This window comes from Glycine max, chromosome 3, assembly GCF_000004515.6.
Source record: "Glycine max cultivar Williams 82 chromosome 3, Glycine_max_v4.0, whole genome shotgun sequence".
NCBI lineage: Eukaryota > Viridiplantae > Streptophyta > Magnoliopsida > Fabales > Fabaceae > Glycine > Glycine max.
Window position 1 is genome coordinate 41533241 of NC_016090.4, and position 11116 is coordinate 41544356.

Below are 11116 nucleotides of genomic sequence, written 5' to 3' on the forward strand. Positions count from 1 at the left end.
TATCTTATCGGTTTTATTTGTTTACGTACTCACTCACTGTACATGCACGGTTATATGAAGATGGTCAGTTTCATTCAACTGTGTTTAACACATTAACTATGCAGTCAAAGTAACAAAAAATGCATATTATATATATATATATATATATATATATATATATATAACATTTTCTTAAATTTTTAAGATTTTCTAGTTTTCTGCTTTATGTTTTTTCAAATCAATTCAATAAATGAACTTCAGGCTTTTTTTAATAAAAAATTATATAAATAATAAATATGGGCCTTCTGTTTAATATTTTAAAAAAATGAAAACGTTACTTTGACTGAGGATCAAAACAACCTTACTTTAATTAGTAATATATGTTTGAAAGCATTTTCATTTTGATAAATATTTTTTAAAAGTGTTCCAAATTAATGAACAGTATCAAATTTACAAGGATTAGTAAAAGTGGAAGTGAAACAAATTCTCTCATAACAGGATGCATGCATCGTAAGCTTGTCACATTATTTTAAAGGTTGTGACTCCTATTTAGTGTTCTTTCACAGGTAACTACTTGCTCACCTATTTATATATTCATTTCCTAATCCCTTTTGGTAGGACTTACTCAGAGTGGAGATTCCTGAAGTGTAATGAGCACATGAACTCCTATACTATAAATAAAAATTTACACTTATCCTGAAACTGATATATATGACTTTGCTGAAACTATCTTCTTTGGCAATTCAAGAATTTGATGCCATAGGCAAAAACGAACACAAATTGGATAACCCAGCCTACATGAGCAACAGCAACAACCGGAAGTCAAAACCCAAGTTTTGTTTAAGGAATTCCTTCAATTTCATGCTTCCAGCACACAGGAATTTGCTGCATAACATTCAATTAGGATATATAAACAAGTTTTGATAGGCAAAAGAAAGAGTAATATTTGTGGAATCAAAGGATGAATTACATGTCAAAATGACAATTATCACACACCGTCCTAGGAATGATAAAGCCAGAGAACAATGATCCAGAAACTCAAGAAGAAGGACATACAAATTGCAGCAACTTGGTGACCTGGTGTTAGTGCTACAATCATCATCCCATATAACGTAAAGTACATAAAGCATATCAAAATATAGTAGTAGAACCAAAAGAAGCTTGTTGCCTTCCAATCAAAGCCAGTCATTGAGTAAAGGATAAGAGAGTAAATGGTTGTTTGAACAGCATTATAAATTGCCTCTATTGGCACCTGCATAATCAATGAAGTGTTTTTAGTTTGGATATATTTTCTTTCTTTTCCATTGGAATGAAGCCTTAATTTGTCCACGGAAATTGACAAATGAAGATTTGTCATTTCAAACACAGCATAAACTAAACTTCAATAACTAAAACAAATTGAATATGTTAGTTTTTTTTGTTAAATCCATGAAAAAGGTGTCTTTATGTCACTCTTCTTTTGCTGTTGTACCTGGCCAAATGCATAGTACATCCCTGCTGGTCTTTCACGATAGAAAATAGTTCTTTCAATGGCAACAACTGGTTGCACTGATGAAGCATTCATGGCTCCAAGAAAGCATAGCCACGTACATGGCTCCCAAAAGATTCATCAAATTTGTTGTTGATAATTGCTATTTATAGGTATATTTTGCGATTAAATTATATAAGAATTGATAATTTTTTTCTTCTCTTACTTTCTTTTGGTGCAAATAATTGTTATTTTAATATTATTTAAGTTTCTGTGTAGAAAATATTAAAAATTGATGAATTTATTATATTTAGTGAACAAAGTAAAGCCAAAAAAACAAATTAGAAATATGAAGAAGCACAGTAGCGCGTACAAGGCTTAGCGGGAACAACATGCTTAGCGCCTAGGGAGATAATTCTGGAAAGTGAAAGCTAATTGAGGAAAACAAGCTAATTCAGAAAAGAGTCACCTTTATTATGACGCGCTAAACACAAGGTTACTACCTTACTCGCTAAGTGCAGCAAACACATTCTGCGTGAAAATTAAGTTGTACCTATAAAAGAAGAAGAAGAGAGAAGAAGGAAAAAATACACAGAAAATTTAAGAGAATACAATTCTTAATAAAAGACAAAGGTCAGAAGATTAGGTATCATTCCTTCCTTGTATTCCCTTTCTTATCTATTCTCTTTTTGACTATGAGAGGATAAATCTTTTTTTGTTGGGAACTTATCAACCAACCATTATCTTCCTATTTATTTAATATTATTACTTTTGCATTATCATTTTTTATACTTAATATTATTGTTTATAATTTGATCACCCATTTGCATGATAAGTTTTAAGGACAGTCTTGGAAAACATTATTTTCTAGTAGAAGAACTAAGAAAAAGTATCTAAATAGGGATATATTGATTTTGTTTAGTCTATTATATATCTATACTCTTAATGCAATTTAACTATTTGCTCTCTCCGCATAGGGATTTGTGAGAAAAGATGGATAAATTAAATTCTTTCACCTTAGGAATCTTGGTTAAAATATACTAATAGATGCTTGTGTAAATTTGAATAATTATAAATAAAAAAAATCATTAATACTAGTAGTTCTGGTAAATTAAGTTCTCAATATTCTTATCTTTTAAATTTACTTTCACAATAATATTGGATTCTCTAATCTTTCTATTTTAATTGATTAATTTACTTTTATAATTTAATTTCTTCCCTTGTTATTTTAATTTAATTCTTTGCCAATTTAATTTATTATTTTTATACGACCTTTTTTAAATCTTTTTCTTAATTAAATATTTATTTATCTAAATACAAACAAAATCACACTCAGATTTCCATTTTAATTTTATCGCTTAAGATGAATTGATGTACTTCTCAATCCATGAACAATTCTTTGTGCCAACAAAGTTTGTTAAGCAAACATCAAAATGCAGTAGTAACTTGAAATACAAATTTTAATGCCAAAGACTGTGACATAATAGAATACCAAACATAATTGGTAAGAGTAGTACGCAAAGCCTTCTGTGTCTTTAATATTATAGGCAGGTTCAATGACTTAAGTTTTTTGGGCGTCATTCCAGAAAATCACACCAAACATTACTCCCACCACTATTTTCATGAAGAATCGGACAGCATTATACTGAGGATATCTCCAGTAGGACCAGAATTGTTTCCAGAAGTTAGCTTTGCACTGAACAAAAAACGATTGGGAATATTTGGTTGGGAAGTACAAGTCCTTGGAATCTGGTACTGGGGTACTCAGCTCCTCAATAAGTTCTTGATTCCTCCTGAAGAAAGTTTAGAGAAAACAATAGTTTTACAAAGACAGAATTCTTGATGCATGAACTTATAAGCATTCAAAAAAGTAACATATCATAGCATGAAAAATCATACCGGCAAAGGGTAGACTTAGCATAAACCTCTGCAAAATCTACCTCAAGATTAGCCTCCATTGAAGTATAGCTGATATCAAGCATCCATGTGGCAGGATTATAACCATCCTTGATTTTTGGAACCCCTAGGATACCCAGAAATATATGTGCAACAGATGTAAATAAATGAAAATTTTGCTGATAAAATTATAAGCAGACCACGTTACACAATGCATGAAACTAAGGTCTAAAGACGATATAGACATAGAAAAACTTCAATACTCCCTTCAAAATATTCTATTAGCTTGTGTGAGTGTCGACCAAGAGGTCCGGCATAGATAACCTGTCCTCTTTTCATCAACAAAAGTTACAGTAAGGGAACAACATACACACTCCAAAGTGTATAGAGTCGACACTTACCTCATCAAAACCTTCAAAAATGTATATGCTTGGTTGATGAATTGTGCACAACGGTTCTCCCTGTGTCTACTGAATTTCTCACAGTTCTCATAACAATAGCAGCAACTATAGCATCAAGGCCAGATGTTGGTTCATCCATGAAAATAATAGAAGGGTTGGCAACCAATTCTACCGCAATAGTAAGCCTTTTCCTTTGTTCTGTTGATAGACCATCGACTCCTGGAAGACCCACAAGTGCATCACTGATTTGGTTAAGCTCAACCAACTCCATAACTTCATCAAACATCTGCATCACCGAACAAAATCAACATTAAAATTAAAATATTAGCATTTACTGTATTCATAATGGTCAATAAAATATAACAAAGTTTGTCCCACCACACCCTTGGCGTTTGTGCATTTACATCTGAAGGAAGGCGAAGCCAAGCTGAAAATAGTAGTGATTCATATACAGTAACATGTGGAGAATGAATGTCATTCTGTTCACAATAACCGCTGATACGAGCAAATGTTGCTTGGTTCTTTGGGTAACCTGAGATGCTAACACTTCCTTCAGTGTACCCTCCTGTTTTTCTTCCAGCTAATACATCCATAAGGGTTGTCTTCCCAGCACCACTAACACCCACCAGTGCTGTCAATATGCCTGGTCTAAAAGCACCACTAACATCTTGTAGTAGTTGAAGTCGATCTTTAATGATTCCTCGACTCCTCATTTCCTGATGCAATAGAAGTAAAAAAAAAAGTACCAGAAGATTTACTTTGAAGAAAAATAAACAGCCTTGAATTAAATTTATCTTTTTCTAACAATTTTTATAAGCATATAAGAGCATTGAATTTCTCAAGAACAATTTACATGACCTAAGAGTTAAACAAGAGATTTTTTATTTTTTATGTATTCAAGAAAGCTAAGCTCTTGTGAATTCAAAGTGGTCATGATTGAGTGATGTTACAAGACCAAAAATATAGGGACATATGCAAGAAGGAATTTCTTTGTAATCATAACATGCCAGTGTAATTAAAGCACTTTCCAGAATTTAGTGACTTACTGCAGGCATATCTACGTAGTTGCCAATATGATTGAATGCAAGTGAAAGAGGTTGAAAAGGTAGAAGCATTCCTCTGCTAGGATCTTGGTTTGAAGAAGTAGCAATTTCTGTAGAATTTTTCACTGCCATTTACGTACCTGTTATTTTTCAAAAAGGATTAGCAGCGTGAAATTAAAGAAAATGGAATCATTGAATTGCACGAGAACATGAAACTAAAATTTTCAAAAAATGTCACAGCAAAATGAAGAAAATAATTGCATTGAAAAAATAATGAAACTATTGCAACTAATTTACCATGAACATGTTTCTGAATCAAAATTAATGCTGCTGATTAGTTATAACCTACATTTCTAAAAAACAATGAGATGCACTTGAAATCATCAATAAATAAAGAAAATGTAGATAGGTTTGAAAACCTTTGAGGATATGTTGTCTACAAGGTAACTTCTTATTCTTTTTGTCACCTTCATCCACAATGACTGCTTTTGAATCGCCCAAAACTGTGAAATTTTGGTTTGACAGTAAAAGCATTTATCAGAGGTGCAATGTTTACTCAATTAAAGACTTTGGAAATCAAAAGGATATAACTTACGATTCAAAGAAGTTAAAGCAACTATGAATAAGAGGTTGAAGAGAAGAGAAAACCCAAGCAAGGCCCCAATGCAGATCCAAAACCAATATTCTTCTGTATAGAAGCCTCTAGATTTGAGAAGCACCTCTCCAACTGTAGGTGCATTAATTCTAGGGTCTGTATTTGGCTGTAAAAGATAAAAACGATGTTTAACAATGCTTGAAACAAATTTATCTTGCTGTGTGCAAGTATTTAAAAAAGCTAAGAGAAATTGATTTCATACTTTACTCCATCTTTTCTAAGAATTCATTCATTACTATGGCATTCTGACCATACATCATATAGGAGTTAGATAATATCCCCACATAATCCATGGCTCAATGTCATCTACAAGCACCAAAAGAAAATATGTTGTACTAAGTATTTGTTTGAACTATAGAATACAACTATAAAAGAAGAATAAGACAAACTAAACATAATGATCTTATTTTTTTTAGATAAATCACATTATGATCTATCCAAAATTAAAAGTGATCAACGACTTACCTTTGGCAATAACAAAACCTCCTAGCACAAATACCAATTGGAGGGAGAAGGTACCCAGTGTATTAGCAACAACTAGTGTTCTACCAGCTGCAGCAAGGAACCGAAATAAAGAGAGAGCCATCTGATGAATGCCAAATAAAGCCAAGAATTGTCGGAAAAATCTGATGAAACAAAAGGACAAATGTGAATTAAGAAATTGTTATCATTCTAGACTATAAAAGTACCTCTTGTATAGTATGGTGCTAGGTTGTATCTACAATAGTACCTCTTGTACTGTACTTAATATTATATATAATATAATCATACTTTTGCTGATAAAAAAAATAAAAAATTCTAGCCTATAAAAGTCAAAACTACAATAGTTAAAAAAGAAGGGAAGAAATGCATTGGAAATTTGATTTAAGTTGCATTCCAATGCCTAATTGTAAACTCATATTAATTACCTGCTAGCAGAAGGAGCAAACCCTATTGTGTAATATGTGAGGACAATCCATATCCCTGATTCCATAATAGACAGAGGGATCCTGAGAAGCCATATAGGCAAACCAAATGCCCATGCAGGGTAGAACTTGAAATCCCTTTGTTTGTAAAAGACAGGATGCCTATAAACAGTCATAGATAGTTCTGCTATCCCATTGAACATTACATTTATTAGAGTAAAGAATAATGCTCCAAAGAACTTTTGTCCATCTTGAACAGTTCCCACTGACATTTCTGTTCTAAGCTTATGTTCCTTGTGATTAAAATAGAAGCATATAAGTAATATTTATAATTTGAAGTAGAGACAAAAAGAGACACCAACCTTGAGAACATAATACGTTACCAAATTGGTTTTTCGACCTGACAATGCTATAGCCTTCATGAATGCATCAATCTCAGGATCTGGCTTTATGCCTGCTTCTCTGTCCCTTCTTGAGAGTTCCACCAACGGTTCATACCTAGTACCAACACCTAGACAACGTCCTGAAAAATCTAATGTCTCTCTCACTGTCATTTCTCCATAGTGAATGTCGTGTTGACTAATATAGGCACAGGTTTTTTGTGGAACTAATTCATTTAGCTCATGGCCACAGTAATTGATTCTCCCAGACACCTGATCACATATCTCAACATAAAGCTCACTTTATTATTAAAAAAAATTACACATTAGGATGATAATGAGATATGATTGAGATAAACTGATTTATTAGCAGAAATGAGAACAAACCCTTAAATCACGATCAAGCTTCCCTGCAAGTGCCAAAAGCAATGTAGTTTTCCCAGAACTTGGAGGACCCAAAAGGAGAGTCATCCTGCTGACACCAAACCAAATAAAATAAGAAATACAACTGGGAGTCAACTTCCTCCAAACAAAATGAAAGAATGCATAAAAGTAATTTACTAATTTTCCTTTTTGTAGAACTTGACTTTCTAGTAAAAACAATTCTAAATACAGCACAAAAACTACTCTTAAAATTTGGATTTTAAGTCTAATTCAACTCCAAAAGTCAAGTCATAAGGTCACGATTTTCTCTCACATATATACACTATTTTACTCTTATCATTAGTTTGATGCAGGAATTTCAACACACTCCCTCAGTTGAAAAATTGATATTTCGAGTGTGAAATTTGCAACACTAAACATGTAAAGTATTTTTCTCTTAAGTTATTCTGGTGAAACTTTTGATAGGACTACCTTGACAGTTTAACAATTCCACAGACATCTTTAAGAATCTGAATTTCTCTCTTCTTGGACGGTGCAAGGCAAAACATTCCCAGAACACTCTGCCGTGTAAGCAAAAGAATCAGACAAAGCATTAGTATATATAGAAGCAGTTGCACTCTCAAATTCAACTAAAAATTGTATAAACAATGAAATCATCTTGTTTTGAATCTGAAAACAAGATTCTTCAGAAACAAACAAAATAAGTACTTTAAAAGCATTGAGGGTAGCATTAAGCAGGGTAGGAAGTGCTCTACTTCCAACATGCACATCACCCTCCACAAATAAAACATCGACTTCATCAATGCAAGCACCACATGTCCATCGTCATGCACGTACTTGAGCACGCCTTTTCTCATGCGTTCAAAAGTTGGCAAGCCGTCTATGGCGGCCCATTTGAGCTCTTCCTCGTCGTCTTCAAGAGCGTGGCGGCCACTCATGTTGAACATGTCCGGCGCCGCCGTCCACGCATCCCTGAAACTCGCCGTCTCCAGCTCCGGCGACTGCCCGATGATAAGGCCAAATCATCCCCCGCCAGTGCCGATACCATTGGTTTTAGTACTTGTGATGAATATAGTACTATAGCAACTTACGTGTATGTATGTAACATAATAACATGCAGTGCATGTGTTGATTCTTTGTGGAGTGGTTGAAGGGACAAAATAGTTTGCAAGTAGTTGGTGGAAATTTTGAGTGGTGTGAAAGGAAGTTTGTGTACATGTACATATAAGGCTGATGAGAAAGTGCCTCGCTTTGATGGCAGAGACCCACTGGGATGGATCTTTAATATCTCCCAGTTTTTCGATTACCAGTCAACACCAGAGGAAGAAGGTATTACCTTGGCTTCTTTCTATCTGGATGGCCCCGCACTCAGTTGGTTCCAAAATTATAAGCAGAAAAAAGTGCATAATTTTTACAGTTTGGTTCAACTTTTGGTATGCTCAGTCAGCGCTGCCTATTAACATGGCGGCTCTGTCTCCCAAGAAAAATATTTGTTTTGTCTACAGTTTCACGTCAATTAACTTGCTCCCACAGGATATAAGATATATTAATTATTAGTTAAAGTAGATTTGTTAGCAGTATTAATCAATTACTAATGACAAACGTACCTTCAGAAGATATTCCCTTACTGATGTATGTTAACCCAAATAAATTAAGAAATCACAATTATAATACAAGGTTTATAAAGATGCCAAACCGATCTCTTTGTCAGATTCCCCAAGAATAAGCAAAACGAGCGTTTGTTATATATAGAGAATAATTTTTTAAACATGTTTCCCGTTTTCTGTAGATAGTTGGTATCATCACACTTCTTGCAAGAACATGCTGGAATTGGAATTACAATGCGGAGCGTCATGCGTAATTGTGTATCTGCTTACATGGCCTCTATTTGATTCCTTTTTCTTTCAAGTTCTTTATTTTTGTCCTACCTTATTTTTTAGTTGAATAAGATATCATGCACTCATTATCAACACAGGAAAATGACTGGTATACGTACACTTTATAGATGCATATATATACCAGGGGGGACAAAAAGAAGCAAAAGATATGATACATGCTGAAATGTGCTAATTTTTTGAATTAGGGGAGATGTAAGTAATGAGTAGCCATTTTTTTTTTCGACAGCGTAATGAGTAGCCATCTTAAAATGGAATTATAATGTTGTCCAAAACAATTTTTTACGCAAGTATTTGATAAAAAGTAATGCTATTTTCATTTGATATTATTATAACAAATTTAATAAGAGAGGGTAGTGTAAACTAAAATAAATAACATGATAAAGAATGGTAAAAAAAATGTGAGGATTATAAATCTAAATCATATAATATAATGATACATAGATAAATTTCATAAGATTAAAAATTAGTTAATAATCATATAATCAAATAAAAAAGTGTATGTACATGAATAAATATTTGTATATAAAAATAACAAAATAAATATATTGATTTTTCATTAATAACTATATTTTCTTGTTCCGTCTCTAATGGAACCGCCCTCAATTAATATTCCAGTATTCACACTTTCTTTGATCCCAAATTATTATTATTTCCACACTTTTTTTTGTGTACTTAAATATTTGGCATATGCAATGTCGCTAGATTTGGTAAGCGACGATGTAACTCACGCAAGAGTTTTGACATTTGTGCATTACTATTATAATTTATAGTGCGATGTTAGTTGTTACATCCCTTAATTTAGATGTCTGTGTTCAAATTTGTTCCGTAAGATTTATTGTACATGTAGAACAGATATTGTGAACCACATGTGAAGTATTTTTCTTTTCCTTGCTTCAGTCGGAACCAAATATTCAAAACGCAAACATGTCATATAGTTCATCTGAGCGAGTGGATTGCAACTAATCAGTCATTATCGTCTATAGTCAATTCGTTTTTTCCATCATCAAGTGTATATAATGCATTTATTAATTTGAGCTACGTAATTATATATAATAGTTTTCTTGGAGATATAGTATAACTGTCCACGTAACTCTTAATTGTAAATTGTCTCTTCAAGAAAGATCTCTTCTCAATAAGGTTGGACTCAAAATTTGAGAGTTGCAACTTGCAAATCAAGCATGCATGTGTTTTGGGAATAGAAATTAACACTCTGCAACTTGGTCGACTAACTAGAGTATATCTGGATTTAAGTTCGGGTTGTTATTGCAGGTTCGTGTCGCAGAGCCACCACATTTCCCAGGTCTAGTTTCTATTGATTTGGTTTTGTTGGTTTTTTCGGCTCCTTTTTTTAGGGAAAAAAATCTTATCAAATTTTATATTATATTATATATATATATATATATATATATATATATATATATATATATATATATATATATTGTTTGATATATAAAATATTTTACTCGTATATAGGACAATAATTTCAATATCTAAGAGAATATGATAAGCATGCCTATATAAGAAATTCATCATTCCTTACGTCAAGTAAAATGAACCTACAAATAAAATATATGGCCAAATATAATAATTTCGGTAGTACTTACTAAACAATTGGCGTGCTTTAAATTATTCTTTATATAAATGGGTGTATGGAATAAACCTTCAAATTTACATGCATCACTACATTAATTTTCTAAAAGTTATGGTTACCAAATAAATTCCTTTAAGACCTAAAATATCACTATATTGATTATTCAAAAAAATTGTCATCAAACAAATCCCTTAAATATCTAAAATATCACCACATTCATCATTACAAAAGACTAAAATAGTGACATTTTTCAAGAACTAATTTAATAATGAAACCTTTAAAAAAGCTAATAACATATTGATATTTGAAAGAATACTTAAATCGAATAATAATCTAATAAAAATTCTAGAAAACCTAGCAAAAGAACACAACTTTAATTGATATGCTTAATGGCTTACTCATCAATATCGATTCGTAATTTCACATATAATGCTACATATAATTAGTATTAAAAGATGAACTTGTACCAGTCACTCAAAGATTCAAACTAACAGCGCATGTTTGAATTTGCTGGTT

The 11116-nt window shown here is 32.4% G+C and overlaps 1 pseudogene; it reads right to left on the reverse strand.

The window, feature by feature from the left end:
* Positions 1-2805: 2805 nt before the first annotated feature.
* LOC102659468 (ABC transporter G family member 39-like) lies at positions 2806-8573 on the reverse strand (annotated as a pseudogene).
* Between the last annotated feature and the right edge of the window lie 2543 nt (positions 8574-11116).